Below are 20800 nucleotides of genomic sequence, written 5' to 3' on the forward strand. Positions count from 1 at the left end.
TGGTGCCCCTGGTGCCTTGAGCCCAAATGCAACTGTGTATAAGATGGAAGTACGAGGCCCTGCCCTATGCTTATACAATGAAACTAATAAACATTTCAAGATCAGCAGTGACTAGAAATCTCCATTCTCAACTAAATCAGATCCTGCCTTATAGATGATATCGTCAATGACTGTTCAATGACCTCTGGTAGCTGATCTCTGGTAAACCTCTATGTAAACCACAGATGCTGTCATGTTTAGTGGTATAAGCCACAAGACCAAAGACGTAAATGGCTTGAAGACAGAATTGTTATTTTCCTGCACTGTAGTGTTTTCTGTCGGTCAGAATGAGGGTGTGTCAGCATGGACAGCATGGGCCAGCTTCAAGCTCACTAAGAAGCAATTTATGCTAGAGCAAAACCCTTGTACAGGGCTGACTGGTGCTGAGTATCAGGAGGCATTGCCACGAATGTTGTAAACCCTATTCCCACCCATCCAAAATCCTCCTGCACAGAAACCCTCAAACATGCAAGCGAGCAAAACAGGGGCGAAATAAAAGTAACAAATGGATGTTTATCATTTAATCTATTTTTTATGCAGTTGGAAATAAAAAACATTGCTACAACGTTGCAGCAAACTTTCTGTGAATATTTTTCTTTGTCTATTTGGTATTTTGTTTCCAAAGGAACAGTGCGCCCTTTAATTAACAAGGATGGGAAACACTGTCCTGAGGTCAGAACAGCGATAAAAAGTGCACAGCTCTGGACTCTGCGATGAGACACAGGTCCTCCATCTGCCAAAAGCCTATGTGTGGTATTAGCCAAGTTGCTTCACAACTCCATGTCTATGGCACATTTTTCTTCTTCAGTGTTTATACATATACTTGGGGCATCAGAGGAGTCCTGAATTACAAACACAGCCTTGTATTTAAATAGTCACAAAAAGATTAATGGCTGGTATTTGAGCCACTGGTCTGAAGTTAAAAAGGTCCGGCTTTTTAGCATTTAATATACAACCTTAGAAAACATGGAAAACAATTTTTAAGAAGCAATTTTTATGCATATGAACTATAATTGATACCTACTGGCCTTCGGCTAGCTGAACTTTTGTGGGCGTCTTCAATAATTGCCAAAGGTAAAACACAGGCCAAAAACACAGTTCAAGAAACATTATCACCGGTAAAATGACAATATCTGATTATATGAATCAGTGGTTTAGCTGACAGGTACTTTAAAACAACTCAGAAAAAAGACCAAGAGTGGCCTGAAAACTAAATAAATTAAAAAAAGAAGAAAGAAAGAAAGAAAAGATCTCAAGAAATTTTCTTGTTGCTGTTGGAAGGTGTCTCATCTTTTTGGTTTAATGCAAGACCTTTCTGCCCCTGAAAGACTCCAGCATCACCCACTAATGTTGCTGAAGTGAAGGTCATGCCTGCCTTTCCATTATAAATTCCTCCATCTCCCTCCCTTCTCTCTCTCCCAACCTCTTTTTCTTCCCAGAGTTTTATAACTCAGCTGTAAGAAATTGCTTCTGGCTGAAACTTGGCAGCAAAAGTCTGATTTCAGGCCAGGAATAATCCCCCTCCCCTCCTGATTTTCAAAACCCTTTTCTTTTTGTCAGATTTAAGCCGCAGAAGAGCAGAGTGGAGGGGGAGGGCAGCGTGGTGGATTCGGCACAGGAGCTGGCTGGCTTTGGCTGCTTTCATATTGCTTCAGCGGCTCTTTATTTTTCCGGCTGAAATAAGGGTGATTTCTGCATAATGTGGCAGGGATATTTTTGTGTATGTGTTTGTGTTTGAGCAGAAAATGGCTGAGTCATTTCTGCTCGAAAGCGATTTTGCTGTGTGAGCTGCTTGCTTTCTTTCTGGTTCTCCTTCATTTTTCTTTGTGTTAATGTTTAAAAGGAAGGTCCAAAGTAACACGCTTCTCTTCGGGTCAGCAACAAACGCCTTCACAAATACTTGTGTGTGCATCCAGAGTGCTCCTGTAGTGTTGGAGATGAACAGAAAAATTGAAATGACAGTACTGATACCATTGTAACAGTGGTGACATAGTAAAGACCTGGGAGTACTTTAGATGGTTTTCCTTGGATTATGAGAGGGCTTAAAAACCCGGACTGAAATCATGTCTCATTGTGTGCAAAGGCAGTGGGGATAAGTCCTGATTTAAAAGCTACCAGTCTAAAAAAACAGACAAAATACGAGGAGAGGAGATGCAGGGGCTCAGGGTAATGACTTCCATAAGGTCGCCCTGTGGCTGTTGGCACATTCGAGCCCAGCAGCAGCAGCGAGGGGAGCACCACAACGTAGCTGGGGGCCCGCTGCTGCTACGGGTTTTCTGCTAATGTTGCATCCACTCCTGCAGTATTAAAGGAGCATGGCCGCTGCTGGGTGGTGCTCACAAAAGGAGAGGTAATGCCGATGTCCAGGATGGCTGTGAAGCCTCCTCTCAAACACCGTATGTGTGGGGATGAGGGTCCTGCGCTGATTCTCTGCCAAGCCCCAGCAGCTAGTTTATCATCTGCTCTGGGCAGTTTGTGACCCCAATACTGAAGGTGCTCCATCCAGCCCTTGAGTGACTTGAAAATACTTCTTTTCTCCTGTGCTTCTATGAGGGTTTACTAGAAGGACATAATTGTCCAAAGCGGGCTATAACACGGAGCAGGGTACTTGAGGAGGGTCAGCCTCATGCCTCATGCAACCTCTCCTACTATCCTTTTAACTCCCATAGCGTAGCACCTGCTGGCTTCAAGTGCATATGTCCCTCCCTAGACCTGGGAGTATTAAGCGACATATCCAACAAAAAACATCAACTAGTGACTGGCTGTGAAAATACAGGAATGGGTGATTTCCCCACATGGTGTCAGAGGGCAGGGGAAGAGCCCTGCCTTGCTGGATCTGAGGCTTTATTTCCTCAACCGTGAGAGCATCTTTGCTGCTGCTCGCACAGCTCTGCCCTGCTATCTCTGTTATTCCTGTTAGCTCTGCCCTGTTATGCCGCAGGACCAGGACTGCTGGGGACAACAGCCTTTGCGCCCAGCACCGCACCCAATCCCTGCACTGAAAATGATCTTTAGGCCCTGTGGAAAAAATAGTATGTGGTCACCTAATTAAAGACTGTATCATAAAGCTTATACACACTGGGGCCTTGGCAACTTTAATTCTGGTATTTCCAAACTTCAGGCTTCGGAAATTCTTTTGCTTCTGATCAGCCTCCTGGTTTCTGCTTTTTTGCGTTTATGTATTGCCCTCTGATCATGTCACCCTCCTCCGCCTAAACATCCCCATGCTTCTGCAACCTCTTCTGCTATCCTTTTAACTCCCACCTACCCACGTCCCACAGGGCTATCGCTACCTTCTCCTCCCCAACACTTGGGCATGGAGACACGCGTGGTTCTAGTTTCCAGTATTTGGAACCACAAATATTTGGGGTGGAACTGCAGAGAATAGTTTGGTCAACCCCTGCATCTGCTGCCCAGGGCACGGCCTGCGTGGAAGGAACCGCTGCTGAATTCAGCTGACTCAGCAAGACTGAGAGGAGTGTGTGCAAAAGGAGATATTTTAGATATTTTCATGGAGAGTAGCAGAAAGCATATTCTTGCTACCTGAGTGACCCCTGAGTCAAAGTCTCTGCTTCTTGCTGTGAGAGATACTGCACACCCCTCAAACCACCGCCATAGTTTGTGGTTTGAAATACCCAATTAAAAGGACTTTTTTTAAGGCACCTCTGTATGCAAATTTTCCCGAGTTTTTGTTAATGAACATCTGAAGGAAGCTATTAACTTTTTTTTCTTTTTGCATACCACCGTGATCTCCTGCGGGCACAAGGGATGAACGTGGCAGATATTTTAATCCATATGACACACTTTGAAAAATGAGTTATGTATGTTGGGTAGTGGTTTATCTACACTCTTCTGTGACTAGGCTCAGGTAGCCACTACTAAGAGCAGTCTCTTAGTTGCAGGATCACTCCATGATTGCAGTAAGGATCTCTGCAGTCCTCACTTTTCCAAGAGGCAGCTGTTAAAGACATGAGGATTCATCCTGGATTCATCCAACCTGAGTTTAGGCACTTAATTAATATGTCAAGATTAGAGTCATGGTCATCAGAAGGCTTCCTCTACAGACAATGGAAGCATCTCCAGAAAGTCATTGGATTTACATCTTGGAGAGACCTCTGCCTCCCTCATTAAGGAACACATAGCTGCGGCTCCTGCCTCAGGTGCATTTGCTGAATATTTACAGAGCATTCTTGCCCAGCTCATGCAATTGGACACCGAAGGGGAAGGCAGCCTGGAGGGAAGCCATAAGCAGACACAGCCTGACATTTGTTTTCAAAGCGTGTAGGGAGTCATCCCTGTGGACTGAAGTTTTGCATAGCTCAGGGATGCTGTTGTGTTCATTTTGCCTCTCGCTCAGAACCGTTAGGGTCCTCGTTGGCAAACCTCCTCATCTTGGGAAGCAGGACTTCCAGCCTTGGGCATTCAGAAATCTTGAGTCAGGTATCAGAACAATCATGTGACAGGTTTAAAAGCAAGGAGGTGTTAAAAAAAAAATAAGAAGAAAAGAGAGAAAGAAAGATGGTTTGATTCTTCTGAGTTTCCTTCTGGTTTCTGAGGCTTTTAGGTTTGACTAAGATTCATGTTTTCCAAGCCTTGTCCTGCAACAGTGAGGTCTGGAAACTTAATTTTCTCCAAGAGAAAGCTGAGATTCTTGAGCAATGCATGTTTCCAGGAGCAGGGTCTTAAAGAAAAAAAATGAAATAATGTGAGATGTAATAAAAAGCATTGAGGTTGGCAGTACTGCAGAAGAGATGGTAGGCTGTGGCTCTATGAGAGCAGCAATGATGAGTGAAGCATAGTGTTGGTCTGAACTTGAACTCTTGTGATTATACTGAGCTATGTGTGTTATGCCAGACTGGGTCCATAAGAAAGTTGAATTTTCTCTTTTCCTATGTATTTAAACCCCTGAATTTTCCTTCACATCCCATCCAGAAATCTCAACACTTTGTTTTTGATTATTTAAAGAAGAAAAAATTGCCACTAAACCGGTGCTGCCCTATGTGGACAATTCAAAACTATTCCCTCTCCCTAATTAATTGACATTGGCATCGTATTTATTGGATGTGTTTTCCTTCCCCCTTTCTTTTTTCCAATAGGAGTGGCCAAATCAGCTATCCTCACTCAGCTCCTGTGTCATTTGTGGGTGGAAATTTACAGCTTCTGAAGCCGAGCAGGGATGAGAGAGTGAGAGAAGGAGTCAGGCTGTAGCTGGGAGATCATGTCTTTGTAGTAACTGCTGTGGGCCCCATTGCAAAACCAGAGATGTCCCCAAATGCGATCTGCAAGCCTTGATCCTTAGCCTGCTGCAGGGAGAAAAAAAAGGAAGAAAAGGTAATAGTTTAATGGGATTTATTCCTCCCACCAGCAGTGCTCAGTGCAGTGCACAGTCTGACGTGAAAGGCAGTAACGCTGCACAGCCCCCATGAAGTTTGCGGCTGCATCCACCCCTACGGTGCAGTACATCTCTATAAACATCTCTTCCCTGGCCTCTCTCAAATGGTAATTGGTAAAGAGCACTTTAAACCCACTCCAACTGGCAACAAAATCCTACTTTTAAAATACTGGATGGGGCAGCTTATTTGTATGTTTTGAACAATACTGCACGAGCAATTGTAGATGCTTTTGAGAAAAATTACATTGTGAAAAAGCCCCAGAGAATCTCTTCATGACCATTAGGATTTAATTGTGGAAGGCAGAAGAGGGAAAAAGCAAAGGACAGCAAGTAATGGATTGTTATGACTCATGTTGCCTCAGAGGCTTTTTTTGCAGCTGGTGCTGTGTGTATGGTTATTAAGTTATTTTATTATTAAATTTGGACTGACTTCTTATGGTAAATTTGGGCTTAAAAATTACCAGCCTGCTACCCATGAGATGTGTGTAAAAGGTGTAAAATATTGATAAAAGGATCCACTAAGGAGAATAGAAGGGTTAAACTAATGTAGAGGTAGTTTTTACACTTTAAACCTAAAGATAAATAAAACCTTGGGGTTTTACTGGAAAAAAAGTAAATCTCATTGCCTAAAAGGCAAAATACCCTGCCTGAAGAAAAACAAAAATTAAAAAGGAACAGATTTGGGGTTTCTATGTAAACACTACCTCCCCCCCCCCCAAACCATCAAAACAAAACCCACCACAAACTGAACCAAAAAACCCCAAAACACGAGAAAAAAACCAGCCCTCTGAAAATTAGCAATACTGAAATCTGGAAATCCTATCTTAATCTACGTCTATATGTAATGCTTTGCAATCTTATGACCCCTCCCCCCATCATTTCTGATTTTAAAGTGAAGTTTTTTTTCTCTCAATGAATCTCATTTTGTGTCCTTGATTATTATTCCCCACCATGTATTTCCCATTCTTTGGCCTCCCCTATGAAGCTTAGACTGTAAATTTTTTTGAGGAGAGGGACTGTCTCTCATTATGTGCTATACAGACTTGAGCACCACAGATCTCCGAAGGGTCTAATTCCCAGGGAAAGATGCTGCCAAATTCTTTGCTGGTGGCCCACTTCTGATTTCAGTTTTCAGCTCAGGACTTCATTCCTTGTTGCAAATCCAAGTTCTGGAGCTATCCTCAGGCTTCCCAGGAGTTTTGCAGCCCCAGTGATGAGGGGTGGAGGTCAGGCTAGAGGGAAATGGGAATGAGAACTGAAACAGAGCTGTGGGAGAGGCTGGAAAAGCTGTACAAAGGGGATGGGAGGAGTAAAAAATGGTAGATCTTTCTCCTGGGACAAGATGTTCCTCTCCATCCTGCTCCCTGCTTAGTAGAAACTACCACCTTAGCACGTCCCAGATCCTTCTTGGATGCAGCAAGTAATAATAGTAATAGCAATAGTAGCAACAGCAGTAACAGCAACAGTAATAATTAATAATAATAACAACAACGATTTATCTTCTTTTCTCCAGAGGCAATCCATCATCAGGTGAACCCAAGTGGACTCTCACTGTGTTGCCTTCTGAGGACCTTCTATATAGTGCCTTCATAATAAATCTTTGTGGCCCATCTTATCTGTCACTCTGTCAAGCGAATGCTGCATCAGTGCTAATATCAAGGTTACAAGTAAAGAAGGGAGCAATATCTCAATTATCATTCCAGGCACGTGGTGTAATCGTGCTGCTGGCTGCCGGCCATGCAGCTTTTGTGGTAGCAAACAGTACTTTCCCTCAGCAGTCCCAGCCGCCCTGTTTTCATATGGGCTGGGAAGGTCAGAAAAATCAATTAGCAGTATGGGATGTTAACAAAAGCCAAGTCCAAATGCAACTTCAGAAACACTTTTCTGAAAGATTAATGTATCTTTAAAAAACAAATGGCTATCTATATCATTTTTCAGAGCTGCTTGTGTTTGCTTCTCCTACTAGAAAAAGCCAATGTTCTCACTCTGTAACAGCAACACCGTCTCTTAGCTGCCATACAATCATACATCAGACGGGAACTGCTGAACTTGGTGTTGTCCATACAAAATCCACAAAAAATTAGCTCATCTCCAGCTGAGATGGTGTTTAGGAAGCAGACAGACACACCAGGTCGGCTGAAGACAGAGACGGCAACAAGATGCGATTGCACGATTCAGCCACCAGACACTCCATGATGTGAAAGTCTGACGATGCTGCCAGACCCCAGGGTGAGGGATGGGGTAAGTGGGCTGACATACTTCAGGCTTTGTAGTTCAACCAGGGAATGAACTTCAGACTTCTGAGGTTTATTGCCACTGTAGTGGTACCTTGGGCAAGTCACCTTCCTTTTAGTGGTCTCTAATAGCAATACCTGGCACGGGCATTGTAAAGTTTAATGAAGTGCTTCACTATCCTACTGTTAGAGATGCCAAAGACTGTAAAGTATCATTAAATTCATTGTCATCTGGCACATCAGTCTTCAAATGGTTTACTCTAAATTGCACCTCTGCTTTCTAAAAAAAAATATTTTATTTCTCTCATGAAGAAATGTACAAAGTAAAATATAATCTTGCTGCCCACAAACCCTATTTAAAGTCATATATAATATTATTTGTTAGATATTCATACTCTATTCCTCACTGTTTCCTTTTCTCATTATAAGGGAAATGATTTAGAACTGCAAAAGCTACTCAAATTGTCCCCTGGGCTCATCTCTGAATTTTCCTACCTAGCTGTATCATTCAATTAGAATTTTGCTCCTTAATAGGTGTTTTATATTTTAATGTGATGAACACTAACAAAACCACGCTGGGCAAAATGACAAGTTCTGATGACTCTCCAAGAAAACAGTGCTACATTTCCTAGGCTGGGACTGCAGTGGGTACACAAACCACATTTGCTCCAACGATATCTGTGCCACTTGCAGAGCATGTTGTGTAAAGGAGACAAGAAAAGTTGCCATCCCACTGATGCACCTCTTTTTCCTGATCCCCTGCAAAGACAATAGCAAAAAATCACTTCATTTGTTTCTGTAATTTATTGAACTAGGTGGGAATACGATCTCTAGTGAAATGAGAAAGGGAAGATCAAGTAGGTCAATCATGGACCTGTGAGGACCCAACCATGACCTTTTAGATCCCGTCATGCTGAGCAATGATTGAACATGCCCACATAAGAAGAGGTCTTGTATTCAAATGTGCAGTCACCAACCACACTAGAATTAGGATTTCTTAGTTGGAAACGAGTAAACATTACCCAAAGCACCTGCTCTGTTTTGGAATTGACTTGATCCTTCTTCCTCCAGAGCCTGGGATCTGGGGCTTAAAAAGAGAAGAATGGTTGGGGCTAGGGAGCATCCTTCTTCAGATACATCCCCATTCCTCCCCTGTGCCACTGAGGAGGAAAGGCACATAGGACAGCTTGGCTAAAGCGATCTGAAGAGTAATTCTGCAAACTCAAAGGAGAGGAGTGTGCCCTTGAGTATTGTGCTTTTAAATGTGACTCTGAGTGAATATAAATTCACTGAGCACCGTCATGGCCTAGCAGAAACTTGCTTAGGGGAAAGTTTCATAGGAAGATCATTAACAGTTACTATTAGGTGGAGGTTAAGAGTATTGTGTCTCCTTGGAAAGCTTCTTTTTCAGGAGGATTCTTTGCCCTCATTTCTTTATCAGGGAAGTATTTAAAAAAAAAAAAAGAAAGAAAGAAAAAAAAAATTTTGCATGTCTTTGAACCACTTGATTACCATTATTCAAACAGCTCACTGTCTCAAGACTCTCAAAAAGCACAGAACCTCTTTCTGTCTCAAAGGCTGGAAAATGATCATTAGGAACACAGCTCATTTCCTTAATGTAGGGCCAACTCTGATAATTGTTATAGATGACATTATCCTGGCTGGGGAATAAGCAAAAACTGTACACAACAGCTATCTCAACACCATTTGAAGTTAACCTTTTTTTTCCTTACAAATCATACATGTACAAGTACATGAGACTAGGAAAGAAATGCAGCAAAAACTGAGAAAAAAGAAAAGAATTATCCCGTTTTCAGCCAGTAGGGTACAGATTGTCAATCTTCTTTGGCATCCCTGGTGCAATTTGGTTTTGGTCAGTCCAGTAAAACAATTGCTCCTTTAACTATAGCAAAGAGCAATTTACCGATTATCTGTTTCCTAAAAGCATTGAATGCTGAGTATCCTGTTCCATTTCCTGTCAGATATTTACATGCAATTAGATACAGGCAGTGGGAATGTAATGTGAAATGGGTATTTTGTTCTGAAACATGGCACTGTGCCTGTGCTCTTCCCCATCTCCTTGAGCAAAGTTCAAGTGCCAAAATGAAAGGCATGTTTAATGCCAAAGGTGATTCAAGTTCAGGCCAAAAATAATTCCAGACAACTCAATTCTGAATTATTTTCCTTCTAAACATTTTTTTGGGGAAATGGAAATACTGCCGGGTGTTTGAGGCTGGGATGCTAACAGAAAAACCTCTTGCAAGCTATTCAAATGTCAGCCACTATTGTGTACAAAGTCCTCCGTATCACTGTGGAATTTGGAAGAGGAAGCCAACAGAGCAGCCAGATTTACAGTGTACTTGCAGAATTTTCCAGAAACTCTGGTTTTCTTTCAAAAAAATAAAAATGTTGTGAGAGTATTGTCTTCCTATCACATTTTTACTTGGCGTCCAGGAAACGGGTTGCCCACATAAAATGTATTTACTGATATTGGATTTTGTAAAATTGCATTGCAAGAAGACAGCCTAGAGAGTTTAAACTTGAAGTTAAGAAATTATGGGTTAAATACTTTGTGTGAAATAAAGTACATCGAAATATCCACATTTGTGTATTTGAAGAATCTTGCTTTTCTTGTATGCTATTGCAGAACACCCTTAGATCTTTTCTCTTCTCTTTTTTTTCTTGTTATGTAGCATCTAAGCCTCGTTATTTCAAATGGCTTCTGAGGCAAACCAGGGGGATTTGTTGCTCACAGTGATGATATTTTGAACCACATGTCCAATGGAGATGAAACATGAAGCCAGGGACTGGTTTTCCAGCCTCTTCAATGTGAATTTTTGGGTAAGTCCTTCCATCTGAATAGACTTTAAAGATAGAAAGGCTTTGGAGACAGGGATGTGGTATAGGCTAACCATGGTCCATGGAGGGCCCTCAAAATTAGATTTGGGGTTTTGAATTAGCTTAGATAGTACTGTGTTGGAGTCATGAAAAGGACTAACAGACCAGTGTTTTGGGTCCTAGATGCTAAAGAAATGTCCTGATGAAGGTGATAGATCTGAAATTTTCTGACCAATTCATTTGATCACTGTGCAATGGAATATTTGAGCACAGAAGTGGTGGGGGAGAAGAAAAAAACCCAACAACTTTTGTATCAGGTTCTTCTCTGGCAGGGGAAGGTGAAGCCTTCTGTCCAGCTGAGAAGACTGCTACTTATTTTGTTTAAAATGCAAGAATAGCCAGAATCCAAAGACTTTGCACCTTCTTGATTGCAGTCAACTATGGAAATGAAGACACACAGAATCATAATGGGGAAATTACTCCTTCCAAGGACTTTGGAGACAAATGCCCTTGCAGGCTTCTTGGGAAAGAGCAAACCAAAGAGCCAGAGGTTCAAAACCAAAATACTAAATGGATATAAACTAGACCTGAATGGAAGGTATAGAGGCAGTATGCAAAAAATATTCCTGGAGTAACCACAGCTAACAGAGGCAGAAAAGCTGACAGAGTGATAGTCTATGCAATGCTGTTTGAAAAAAAGCATCTGGTCCTAAAAGCAGCTCCAGGTGCTATACGGTTGTGGAGGTTGAGAGGACAATGGGGATTTCCATCTTTGCTGACACCACAGACCCTCAGGATTAGGACCGAGGATCCTGCAGGAGGTGGCTGCAAGGACAGCCATTTCCTAGAGGAGTCTACCTCGGAGACGAATGCCATGGGGGTGTAATTGTGCGATGGGTGCAGAGTCACACGCTCGCTCTGACACCCTTCTGAGCTGGCTGCACCTGAGCTACCTCCAGCAAGAAGCTGTGGAGCTCTGTTTCATGCTGTGCTGAGCCTGAGTGAACATGCAGTATTGAGTGCTTGGGCTCCCAACAACCTCAGTGAAACCAGCCAATTTGCGTGCTGGAACCGGCTTGTCTCTGGCCGGCTAATGTGCATCTTTCTGCTTCTCTGAGACATACTGTCAGAGAGTCTCAGCAGGGAGACCTGTGAGAAAGCTTTATAAACAATAGTACATGAAAGAAAGATAGAAATCTATTCACAAAAATGGAATAGCTAGCATGAAACAAAAATTCATTAAAAATGTATGACCAGAGTAATAGGACTAGCTTTGTTTTGGCATTGGCATCCTGCAGAAAAAAAAAGGAGGGAGAGAATCATATTACCCAGATGAAAAGGAAGGGAAGCAGAAAAATGGATTAAATAGATACCTATATACTTTAGTTTTAAGGATTATCATTGAAAACCATATAAACCTGAGAATGTTAAAAATCAGGAATGCCAGAAGGGGCAGTTGGATGATGCAGAATTAATTAAAGAGAAAGACGAAGACACAAACTGTTTCACAGGAAACAGCAAAAAGGAGTGTGAAATCTGCTGACTTTGGTGAAATCAGCATCTGGATCTCTTTGCCAAGAAGACAGAGAGAAGAGACATGAGCAGCTATTTGGAGACACTACATAGACTATATTGCACTGTTATTGTAGAACAGCTTTTGCACAGTCCTGAGAAGTTTTTCTAGTCTTTTGAGAGCTGAGGCCCCCTTCAGGAAGACGGAGCCACCCACATCCCCACCTTGTAGCCCTGCCAGGTGTTGTGCCAGATGTTTTCCTATTGCCATCTGCCCTAACCACCCTTTCCTTCTGGCTGCGAGCAGGGCTGGCAAACTGGTGAAGCTACTCCCAGGTTGTGACACTGCTTCTGATTTTTTCTAGGACAAATAAACAACTAATGATTTTTTAAGAAATAGCAAAGTAGTCATCCATATTTCCTAGATGGGAAGGTCTTTAAGATTTTTTAGCCTGACCTGGGGCATACTACAGGCCATGAAACACGACCACTTCTGCACTAAGCACACACATCATGTCTCACCGTGCTAGCTGGCATTTCCCATTAGCTCCACTCCCAGGCTTTCTGGCTCCTGTTTACTTCTGCCTATCAGTACAGCGGAGCAGGCAGACCCATTTTACATAGCAAAAAATCAGCTCAGAAGGAATTGGCCAGTAAGCCTGGATTACAGTTACCGCTGAAAAGTGCCAACTGGTAGCTTCTGGAGAACTTCTTCAGCCACAGTCACTATTGGTTTGTCATGGTCCCTGGTGCTTTGAATAAAGCAGGGGATTAGCAGATGGCATTTGTGAAGGACTTGAAGCTTCTCGGTTGGTTCATGTCTGAAAAATGGGAGAGCCTAGCAGCTCCCCTCCTTCTGGGCTGCCTCCCCTCTTCAGAAACTGGGAGCACCCTGGGGCTCAGACACTCTTGGTGAGAGATGCAACCTCTGCTCACTCGAGTAAGCCTGTGATATATAAACCCATGGTATTAAATGGTCTGGAAAACAGTGTCTATCCTTTTTTTTGCCTCAGCAGAATATAGCACTGCCATGCCTTTTACTGTCCTCTCCTTCACACAGCTCCCTTCACTTCTGAGGTTTGTCAGGATGGTAGATGAATATTTTCTTAATTAAGCTAGAGCCAAAACGGAGCTCTGCTCACATGGACAGAGAAGATTAAAACAGAACAATTGAGGTTAATAACACATTACCTCGGTGCGAACTTCAGAAATGAGCTAGCTTGATTCCAAAATACCTCAGTAATTCTTTGAATGGATTACAGCTTCTTTTTAGGAGAGAAAACAAACCCAAATCCTCCTTGGCTAGGTTTAACTCTCTGTGTCACATTCTGCAATTTCATGTTGAGCCAAACCCCCCAGGTTCGCTGTAGTCAGCTTATAGAAACTAGCTTAAATATGGATCTGGGAACTGAAGTCACTGCGTGACTTTGAGCTGACACTACAGTGCTTAAAGTAGATGAAGGCTGGGGACTGGAGAACAGAAGCAAGGCAGGTTTTAAAAGCTGCAGCAGAAGTGAGCTGTGAATCCAAGGATAACAGCACCCGTCCTCAGATCCACTCTCGCCGCCACTTGCCCTGCTGCATACGACGCCAAAGTTAGTAGTTATCTGCCAAAGTATTCTCAATGAAAGCTTTTCAGCCTGACATGGACTGTGTTTGGAGGTTGATAAAGAAACACTGCATAAGATTTTACTGCACAGATAAAAGGACATAGAGTCTGTGCCTAGAGGGAGAAAATCAGGAACAGCCTGGGTTTTAGGGTTTTAAATACCTAGGAGCGACTATGGTAATCCTAGTATAGCCAGCACCCAGCTTAACATTACATGCTCAGAGTGTCTTATGAAGAGCAGATTCATTAAGGACAACTCCAGTCCTCATCTTTATCCTTGAAACAGAGAAGCAGCATCCTTAGTCTTTCCCTGCAGTGAGTCCTTGCGATGAAATGGCACCTGCAGCATTGTCTGGTTGGGGGATGTTTCCAGTCCCTGCTCCATCCATCGCCAATGTGGCTCCCACAGCAGCAGAGACACTCAGAGTCTCGCCATCAAACACACCACGCAGTACATGGTCAGAGTCTGTATAGCTGGTTGGCAACAGTTAGTTAGAAATAAATGCACAAGGACATGACTGTTTATAAAATAACACAGGTCAGAAGCCCCAGTTCAAATCTGGCTCCTGTTTTGCTGCATAGACAGGGGTAGATAATCTTTTTATTTTAGAAAGTTTACTGCCAAAATAAACAAGGCAGGCAAATGGGGGTTGGTTTTATTGCATAAGTTAGGAAAGACTGAACCTACTGATTATCACTTATTCCAAACCTTTGCCCCAGCTATAGGGCCTCAGAACACCACAGTAATTGCTTTTGTTCCAGTTTTGCCCATATAAAGGCCCCAAAGTCCTTCCAGAAAAAAGTCAGTAGGTTTCTTTGTTCAGTTTACATTTTGATGAAATGACTTTTTGTTTACCACAATGAGAAAAAAAAAAAAAAAAGGCACCAGAACTCCTCAGTCACCTCTGTGTGAAGTTTACTCCACACTACCAGCTTGACTTAGAAATGTTTCCTGGAACCCCTCTGTTTCTCTTCTGCTCTCTGGTGCATGGCCTTCTGTGAGAAGCATGTTTGTTCTCCAGGAGGTTTTAGCTAAATCAGAGTCGGTGTTTTTGAGGCAGGGTTATGAAAAATGAGAGGGTTTTATTCTCTTTTTGATTCTGAGGGAGAGAGGGGAAAAAGTAAGAAATTCAATTTCTGGGTCTCAGAACTAGCATAACCTAGCCTAAATATTATATATATACACACTATATATAATATTTACTCCATTCCTGGCTAAAATCTTTGACTATTTACCCAGGAGGCTGATTGATTCATTTTGATACAATCTGCACCAAATGCTTGGACCTTGGAGAACTTCTTAAAAACTTAGTATTTACAAACTTTTTCGTAGCTCAGTATTGTGGAGTTTGTAATTGCTGCTGGGATCTCTGGTGAAATTTGTACATTCTGCCAGATGATAAACTGCTTCGAAGCTCTAATTTCCTCAAAGCTTACTAACATAGCAATTGAATGAACTGTATATGAGGTCTGGTCCTGATGCCACCCATGTAAATTTTATAGCCATGTTTGAATACAATAAAATGAATCCTGATTTATTTTCATACCTGTGAAATAATAGACAGGCATTTAATTGTACAATCTTTGCAGCAATTAATTATTTCATCAGATCTTGCTATAATCAAGAAGGAAGTCAGGGAAGGAAGGACTGTGTTGCATTTTCTGTTATCCTTGAAAATGCAGCAATTAGTAGAGACAGAGGTTCATGAATAAATAAAAATTTACTGATGGTCTCTCATCTATACATATTTAAGACCCTTTTATGATTTGAAGGAAACAATTGATTTAGACCCAAGTAAGAGTCTGCATTATGACTACCTCTGTAATGTCTGCAATGAACTTCCATCTCTACTCCAATGTGCAAATTAACCACAATTTGAATGCTATATTGCCTTCGTTCCAAACACTTGGCTACATCTCAATAGCCTCATCTAACAAACACTTTTTCCTTTGTGTTATGACTTTTCAGAGAAAGAGAGAAAGACTCATTTTTCCGAAGAAATGCAGTGCATGGAAATTGGTACCTCCTATGACAATAATCTGTGTCTGTTGCCCTTCCACTGAGCTGTCACATTCCCAGGTGAGATCCTGGGGTTGCAGGTGTGGCTGCAGTCTGCTGAGAAGAGATGAAAATGCATTTGCTTGCATTTTGGGTCCAAGCCAGATGGCAGAGTGACGCATGGGTCAGGCATGATGTGGCAGCTAATAGTGTCTTGCAGCCACTTAGCTACCATAGCTCCCTGGCCAGTGAGGGACTCGAGAACACATTTAACTCTTCACTGTTAAACGTGTAACTTAGGCATGGACTTAGGTGTTTTGTTAACCAAGACTGGATTTCATTGCATGCATTGCTAAACTAGTGCCTAAGATCTTTTGGTTGTCGTTGATAAGACGTTGTCTATAAGCTATGCAACAGAGGCCCAGCCCTTTGAGACTCTTGCCATGCTCCCTCCCAAATGACTAAAGGAAGTAACAAATGTCCAGGTTTCTCTAGCAGTGGGATTTTAATCTTTCTTTTTGTTTATTAGATGTTTGCAAGTCTATATAAATGTAATAAAGCATAGGACTATACCATAATGGTTGAAAACATAAATATTTAAAATGCTCATACTGTAGAAGACATTTGTCCTGATGGTGGAATTGCAGTCAATTTTTATTTCAGTACAGACTGTCTAGAAACGGATGGCATGTTGAGGATAGATGTTCACCTTACGCTCCATAGATTGCCCCAAACTAATGCCTTAAAGTGAGCTGTTTGCTAGATGAATCTTCTTTATCATCTGTTTGTTTTGACAATGTTACTCTTTTCATCTTCAAAGCTCCATCTGTCTGTCCTCTATTAAATTTACCAGCGGAAAAAAATCAATAATCTATTACTCTCCTGATGACCCCTTTGTTACATTAGAAGGAAATGCATGTTCGCCTGGGTGCCTCAGGGAGCGAGGGCTGTGTGTATGTGAGATTTCAGAACTGCCAAGTGCCAGCTGAGTGTCACTTGCACCACGTACGCAACTCACCCTTTAAGGAAAGACCAACAAACCGGTGGCACTGTGAAAGTGAGAAATGACTGTGGTAGTAACAAGCGCCTTAGTTTGTCTTTACCTTCAGGGTCATGGTGGGTGTCTTTGGCAGCTGTTAGTAAAGGAAGCGTAGAAGTTTTCCCACAAAGACTTTCCCTTCGGTTGTTTTCTGTCCTTTCCTTCGCCCTTATCAGTAGTACCCTTTGCTCCCACAACTACCAGTTTGACTAAGCAAAGCCAAAGCTCTGCCCACATCTCAGCTCTCCGGAAACGGGTGCCTGCTGCGGCGGGGCAGAGGCAGCCGCTGTGCAGCTTCTTTCTCACACTATCATCTCATGACTGGGGGGGATGTCAAGTGGTGTAACTGGAAATTAGACTGGATAAACAACTGTTGCAGTCTTTACACTTCCCCTTCCTCCCGCACTAAACCTACTCTTTCTGACTCAGCAACAGTGAGAACCTGCCCCTCCCCATAACTGAGTACACAAATACACTTTTTCTGCCTTGATTCAACACACGGGGCAGTGGGATATAGAATGAAAAAGTTTCAGACACTGTAAGCTTCCTATGTACCCTTTCCTACCTAATCCAAAGCATTGAGTCTCTAGATAAGAAAGACCTTGGTTATGCTGCTGTTCACTACTGTACCTCAGAGAACCCTGAGGGATCATGTACTTGCAAATAATGTTTACTCCATGGAGAAAACTTAGAAAACTTCTCACTGATTATTATCCACAATGAGGTTATTTCACCAGCTCCGAGTATAATGAAATGGTTCTTGGTTAAAAAAAAAAAAAAAAATCTGCTGTTTTTGTCTGCTTGGATGACATTAAGGACATGAAACTGTGGAAATTTACCAGCAAAAAAAGTCAGAAGTTCACTCAGCTGGAGACATCAGAGACATGCCAAACCCAAAAGCTGATATCCAGCACCCCTCACTGAATTCAAACAAATAAGACTTCTCCTTATTTCAACTAATTCATTTAAGTATGTGGATCCAAACAACCCTAACAGGCATCTTGCACTTTGCTCCATGTCCTTAACTCCTGTTGAGGTCAATGTCTGCATTTACTCTCTTTATTGAGATGGCCCTTAGTCTGCAGCCCAGACCGGACCCACTCACCAGACATTCACTAAGGTCCTCTGTTGGATTTAGGTGTAGCTGGGATGTGCCCACCAGAGCATGTGGGACCACTCAGGCAACTTTTTGGCTCACATGTTGCTGCTCAGCACTTTTTCATCAACACACAAACTGGGGACTATCCACAAGGTTGCTATGTGGGTGGAAGGCAAACTAGATATGGATATAAACATGGACACCACACTTTGTTGTTCCATAGACACAACTAATGAGACTTGGGGGCACACAGTAAGGCTAAGTGAGGAATAGCTACTCGTTCCAATGACTACATTTCTAATGAATAAATAATATTTGGCCAGGAAAGGAAAAAGAGCTTGGCTGAGACTCAAGCCTTGTTGTTTGGACTAGGGTTCAAATTCCTACACCAATAATTGTTCAGAGAATGCAGAATAGCTTTTATAGGAGATGCTGAAACACAGTCAACTGAGAATAGCAAATGGGCTGCTAAGCTAGTCAACCAGGTAACTGGGCAGCCAGGTCCAACGTTGTGGTCTGGGTATGGATTTGGGCCTGGATGTCCTGACCTCAGCAGGTGCCCTAACAATAGCATGTTGGCTTTCCTAGTGGAAGGAAAAGCATCTCTCTTTCTCTTTGGCATTTTGACCAGAAATCCTATCCTACCATGGAAACCTTTCTTATGAAAATTTCATCAAAACTGGCATATCCCCAAGAAAAGTCTTGATTTCAACAAACTGGCATTTTCCAATGATAAACTATGTTTCTGGAAAATACCCAAATTACTGCTTGGCACCTGTTTAAGTTGCTAAATATTGAATCAAGTGGTTCACATTACCATGGAACACCATAGCATTTTTCACTATATGATACTTGGAAAAAAGGCAGCTATATCAGAGCGGAATTTTTGCTGAGAGTCTCTCTTTTGTAGTACCAAAGAGCACTCTGAGAAGGGTGAAAGCTCAGGGGTGATCAGACCATGAAGCGTGTGAGACTCCCACTGCATGATCAAAACCCTCAGGCTTTGGTTGCCCAAGACGAAGCATTGGCAGCAATGCCTGCCCGAGGTGTATCTGTCCCTTTCTGCTCTCACGCCCACATAACCCTTCACATGTGTCTGCACACCCCCTTGTGATGAACTGTACTAGCGAATTTAAACTGGTTTTAGAAAAAAGTCCGACATGTTTCTGTGAAAGTGGGCTTCATCCACCACAGCTTCACAGACAGTTCTGCCCACACAGCTAAGAAAGTCCAGCAACAGGTCAGGAACAAACGAAGGTGTGAAAAGGGGCAAAGCAGACTAATGGGGACCTCATGGGTGGAGGCCGCCAGCAAGTCTGTGGGGCAGAAAACCAAAGATAAAAGGTATGACATTGCTCCTACCTCAAGTAGGTATTTGATGTAAAGATGTGTTTCAGCCTCTTCTTGCAGGCTTGATTCAAAACCCATTAATGTCCACAGAATTCCCTTTTACTGACTTCGGGAGTTGTGGTCTCTAAAGTTATTCTGTTTTCTAGCCCATCAGTGAGAACCAAACCAAATTATGTTTGCTTTTGGTAGGACAGAAATAGAAAATCCCTGGGGATATTTTCTTGTTTTCTTCAGAGATCATGAAGATTTCTCACTCAGATGTAAACCTCAAGAGTGAGATTCATTCTAATTTTATGTATCTAATGTCTTTACATAACTAATGATCGGGCATGATTCATCTCAGCTGCCTGAGATGACTACTTTGGGATGAGATGAAAGGCACCGCAGGCAACATTGATTCTGTTGATTACTTCCCGCCTGACCATTACAGATGAATCCTTGTCCAAGTGTTGGAAGTAGAAAACAACATCTCTTCACAGTCATGTTAACGTTTGTGCCATGGAGCTCTTAACAAGTTTCTTGATGACTCAGATGGCATAGCTTCAAAGGGATGAGGCATGGCTAGTCTGAAATGCTTATTTTCTATCTGTTTATGAACACACATACACACAGAGCTACTTAAAATACATACATGCTGAAAGTCCATTTTCTTCCATAATCTGTAGACTCTCCACTACAAAGACTCGACTCCTTGATGCCTGGCACCCTGTAGGGTTACTTACATGACTGCAAAGTGGATGCTTACTCCTGTTGTGAGTTTTACATCTGCTTAGCACAGCTGTGAATGGCCAAATTTAGTACAAGGTGACAGAGAACCGAGTCCTCAGGAGTTTTATTCTCTTTGACTGCAGTTTTTTTCTCCCCTCAGTGCAGAGCTACAGCAAGGAATTTCTAACAGTCAATCAAAACATGTACTTAACCCAATGAAACTCTGAGAGAAACATTCTCTTTGACAGGAAAACGCATGACTAACTCAGGGCAGGTCTGACAAAATCATCAAGAAATCATAAGATACATAAATACAGGTGAATTTCCTTCCTCCCCTCTCCCATTTCAACAGCTACAAATTAAATGTAAATGGTTATTTAAAAAAAAAAATAATCCTGTGTGACATTTATTGGCTGTAAGGCAGTTAGAGGCTAACATTTTCTATTTATTCCCACAGCATATGGAAGATAAGCAATGGCACAGCAGGACGTGGTGCTGTGGAAAGAACCCCTGCCATTTCCAGCTGGTACCCTGGATCAATGTAAATTCATTGACCTCTCTGCTATGGCTGTTAATGTGACTTCTTGTGATGTGGGTTCCTATTCACTGGAAATGGGACTCTTCTCTTCACGGTGGCATATTCTGTAGCGTTAGGACACCCCACCGATCAAGAAATAAATGAATGGCTCTTCCATAGTTTGTTCTCTCTCTCCCTGCTGGTGGGATAATTATAGTTTTAAATTACTGTTATTAACTTAATGACCTGTTGCTCGGTGAGGAGAGTACTGCGAGGAGATTTATATTGGTGCTGGCAAATGGCAACGGTCCAGTCCACCTCAGATGCTGGAGGCTGCAGAGACATGGTTTGGCTGTTGAGAAAGCCCTTATGCTGGTGGACTTTCATGGTAGGCAAGTTTCTCATTCTCTCGGAAGTTTTCAAGGGCATCCCAAAATGCAGAAGTTGAGGTCTGGTAGAAAATA

The 20800-nt window shown here is 42.3% G+C and overlaps 1 long non-coding RNA gene across 1 annotated transcript; it reads left to right on the plus strand.

Annotated features, from left to right (window-relative positions):
- The first annotated feature begins 7521 nt into the window (after positions 1 to 7521).
- On the plus strand, positions 7522 to 20515 carry LOC138684606 (uncharacterized). The gene is made up of 3 exons (XR_011323857.1): positions 7522 to 7672; positions 10359 to 10506; positions 20277 to 20515. It is a non-coding gene; the product is annotated as an uncharacterized lncRNA (long non-coding RNA).
- Positions 20516 to 20800: the final 285 nt, after the last annotated feature.

The sequence above is a fragment of the Haliaeetus albicilla genome, chromosome 3, assembly GCF_947461875.1.
Source record: "Haliaeetus albicilla chromosome 3, bHalAlb1.1, whole genome shotgun sequence".
Lineage (NCBI taxonomy): Eukaryota > Metazoa > Chordata > Aves > Accipitriformes > Accipitridae > Haliaeetus > Haliaeetus albicilla.